Source organism: Rhagoletis zephyria, unplaced genomic scaffold (genome assembly GCF_001687245.7).
Source record: "Rhagoletis zephyria isolate East Lansing unplaced genomic scaffold, Rhagoletis_zephyria_1.1 Rzeph_scaffold_00155, whole genome shotgun sequence".
NCBI classification, from domain to species: domain Eukaryota; kingdom Metazoa; phylum Arthropoda; class Insecta; order Diptera; family Tephritidae; genus Rhagoletis; species Rhagoletis zephyria.
In genome coordinates, this window is record NW_016157239.1 from 1 (window position 1) to 4,278 (window position 4,278).

The window sequence follows — 4,278 nt, forward strand, 5'->3', positions numbered from 1 at the left end:
ATCGTCATCGGCGCCACCTCTGTATTCTCTCCACCGTGATTGCTGTCCATAAGTACATACATATGCCAATCAATACATCAACGAAGCCCGATTGCTTCATTACAAATATATCCATACAAACATATGTACATATGTACGAATGGATGTACCCTGCNTCTACTATGACGTCACCAAAACAGCTGATTCTGTCAAAATCACTGAGAGCCGAGTAGCGGTATCGTCATCGGCGCCACCTCTGTATTCTCTCCACCGTGATTGCTGTCCATAAGTACATACATATGCCAATCAATACATCAACGAAGCCCGATTGCTTCATTACAAATATATCCATACAAACATATGTACATATGTACGAATGGATGTACCCTGCAGTGAAAAGCCAAACCAGTTAGAAAAAATACTAGGTCATTAACTAGTATTTGCCTACCGCCAATTTCGAAGAACTTAGGCGATCAGCGACATCTGCCTTTGAATTGCCAAAGCCAAAAATTAAACGCAAATAATTTTCTTACAAATGTCGGCTGTGGCGTCACGTGAAGACTACTGGTTCTGGTTCTGAAATCGCAGGTTCGAGGCCGCTTGGAGGGGTTTAAGATTTTTAAAGTTAAATAAATGTAAGTAAAAATAATTTATTCAATTTATAAATACATAAATAAATAAATAAATAATAACAAATTTGAAAATCTAATTGCATTGCAAAAAAACATTCAGGAAGAATGCTGCTTGTGCTAAGAAATTAAACAAAAACATTTTTTTATTAAATTTAAAAATTAAAATAAATAGCCTAAACAAAAAAATAAATTTATAAAAAATAAAAATAAAATAAAATAAAAAATTTTCCCTGCGCCAGGATTCGAACCTGGGACCTCAGGCTTACCACACGACTGCCTTGCTCTGTCGGCCATTGTGACTGTTCGAGCGTCGCGAGCAAAAAGGCACACTTATGCTTTTCACGGGGCATGAATTACCTATCTCATCAACTGGTATCATGCTACTAGTATTACTACTATAGTTACGCGAAGCACGCTTGCATCATTTATGCATATATTGCTTGGTAGCGGCAGAGCTGAAATGCGCAGTGAATATGTATGTACATATCAGGAGTGTTGCTAATGTGGAATTTTAGACATCCGCGGCAGTGTTGCCGCGAATCCTTTTTAGTGGTAGCGAAATTCCTTTAAAAAAATGGCTAAAAAAGAGCTAAAAAAAAGTCTAGCTAAATTTTCAATAAGTAATGGTATAGAAAAAAACATAAGTACACGGTCAATCGACTTGATGGGCCATTTAACAAATTAAGCATATTAAGGGCCATACACTTATCTATCTTAAACTATAGTTAAATCGTTAAGAGATAAGTTAACATCCCTAACATTTTTACAGTATGTATGTATAAAAACGTAAAGAACATACAAAACATATATCACCTCTTACATAATTGAAAAAAAGAGATCAAATTAAGCATATACAACTTTTTCATGCCAAATATAAATAAATTCTCCAAAGGGCTAAAAAAATGGCTAGGGACAATTTTAAATTTATGTGGCCAAAAAAAGTATGTGGTAGCTAATATGGTAGACAGACGGAGAAAATTAATTTGAATTAATAAGCATAAATGCAAATTAAAATTTTACCCTTACAGATGGCAGTAATGCGAATAAACCAGCCGCAACGTCGTGGGTTCGAGTCCCACGACCAGTATACTTTTTTTTATTTCTTTTTCATTCTTTTTTTTAAGTTTTAAGTTTTTCTTTTAAGTTCTATATTTTTCTACGTTACTTTCAGTTAGTTGTTGTTGAATTTTTAACAAAATTCATTTCTAAAAATTAAATTAACTAATAGTAAAATAAGAAATGTGATATAAAATAAAGCAAATGAAAATAATATAAAGTAAAATTAAATATATAAATAAAATAAAATAAAAAAATATAAAATAAATAATAAAAACAAAAAATGTTTCGCAATCGCTCCAACCGAGTATCGGACCTGGCAGCTACAGGCTTGTAGCTCGCTACCGCGTACGCGAAACTCGACTGCTTCGTTTGCTTACTTGTACAAAAGACAACAACTGGCCGTTTTTACCAGTGTTGTCATCGAAAATTCCCCGGATCCGAGTTAATTCCCAAAAATTTCGTGCATTTGTTCGGCTGCTTATGCTCATTTTAAAGTGGAAAATGCATGAGTTAAAGCAAATTAAGGCTGGTTATGCAAATAATCGAGCCCGTTTGTCTACCGTATAAGTCTAGCCACCAAAGGGCTCAAACGGCAACACTGATCCGCGGATGCGAATGCGGATGCGGATGTTCAAACGCTAGCATCCGCGGATGCGAATGCGAATGCGGATGTCAAGTATTTTAATACCCGAGCGCACTTGTACGCAAGGGTATTGTAACTTTGTTCACATAACGGCTANGTTGTTTGTAACAGCCAAAACGAATCGAGATAGATATAGACAAATGTATACATAAATGATCAGAATGAAAAGAGTAACCGTATGTGCACACGATAACTCGAGTACAAATTGAGATATCTTAAAGAAACTTGGTATGTGTACTTATTTTGAGCGTAGGACGGATGGTGTTGAAAATAGGCAAAAAAGGACGATAACCACGCCAACCTCTCATATAACGGTAGTTTTCAGAAATACGAAAACTGCGATATTTTGGTAACTACTGAAGCTTACTCACTCAAAATTGATATGTACAATCATTTTTAAACGAAAAATAAGAATATTAAAAGTTTTTGGAAATGGGCGTAGGCACGCCTACTTATGATTACATGTGTATATCTTGGGAACCGCTCAACCAATTTCTCCCAAACTTGGCACAGTTGTTGGCCTTCACAAAACATACCAAACGGCTGAAAATTTAAAAAATCGGATAATAACCACGCCCACCTCCCACATAAAGGTAATTTAGAGAAATACGAAAGCTTCGATAAATCAGCAATCAATACTACAGCTAATTTATTCAAAATTGATGTTTGCAATAATTCTTTAGCAAAAAGTACGCTTATAACAAAATGTTGGAAAATGGGCGAGACCCCGCCTACTTAAAACCACATATGTGTATCTCGGTAACCGTTCGATCAATGTGTACCAAACTCGGTATGATTATAGTGGTTGCCCCATAAATACGGCGACCATATTAACCAACGTATAATAAAGGACTTTTTTTTTCAAAATGATAAAGGTATCGTAATTTAAATCAAACATTTACTAGTACATTATATTATATAATTGTACAAGTTTCCCTTTTTTAAAGACGCTTGGATTATTATTTTGTTATGAAAGCTTATAAACCTAGTAAGAGACCAGTTGAGCACGAATTTTGAAAGTGCAGAAAAAGTAGCAATTTTGAAGAATATCGATTCTCCTGTTCCAGTTAATAAATGTTACATAATAAAACCTAATTGAAAGCGATTGTAGGGTTCCTCCGAAATGAAGAATAATTTCACAAGAAAAATTTGTTATAAAAAAAATCACCACCACCAATTAAAAAAAAAAATTTGAGTTTTTAGAAAAATTTTGGGTATGCAGTTTTATAGGTCATTAAATTGTAGTATAATAAATGCAAGTTGCAAGTAGCTACGAGATTGCGTTGATTTTTATTCTTTTTTTTTCGGTAACATTTCGAGCACACCTGCATGCGAAATAGGAAATAAATGCGTTTGTTTTATATTTAAAAATCAACGGGAACTCTTAGATACTTGCACCTTGCTCTTTATTATTATAAAATTTAATGCTCTATTAAACTGCATATACCAATTTTTAATAAAAACAAAAAAAAAATTATTTTGGTGAAAACTTTTTATAACATTTCAAATTTTTGTGTTTTTTTTTCATTTTGGAAGAACCAAACAATTGCTTTCAACTGGTTTTTATTATGTAACATTTATTAACGGAAATGTAGAATACATTGCTACTTTTTCTGCACTTTGCACTAAAAAATTTAAACTAAAAAATTCACAAATAAGTCTCCACTGAACACTTGCAAATTTTATAAGCTTGCATTCAAAAAATTAACCAAATGAGTGAAAAATTAAGTCTCCAGAGAATTAGGAACACTAAATGCCAGCTTGGAAACTCAGCGTGCAACACGTACTGGGCCCAACTTTCCCCTTTCTTTTGAGAATTTTACTCAAAGTATGTATATTAATTTTTCTATCAGTATTAGCAATGATTCGTGAATTATAGATTGCACGAAGATTATCAATTAAATAGCAGCCCTTAAGAGAGGTGCGAAACAAATTGGCGAAGGTTTTCATTTATTTATTTATTTT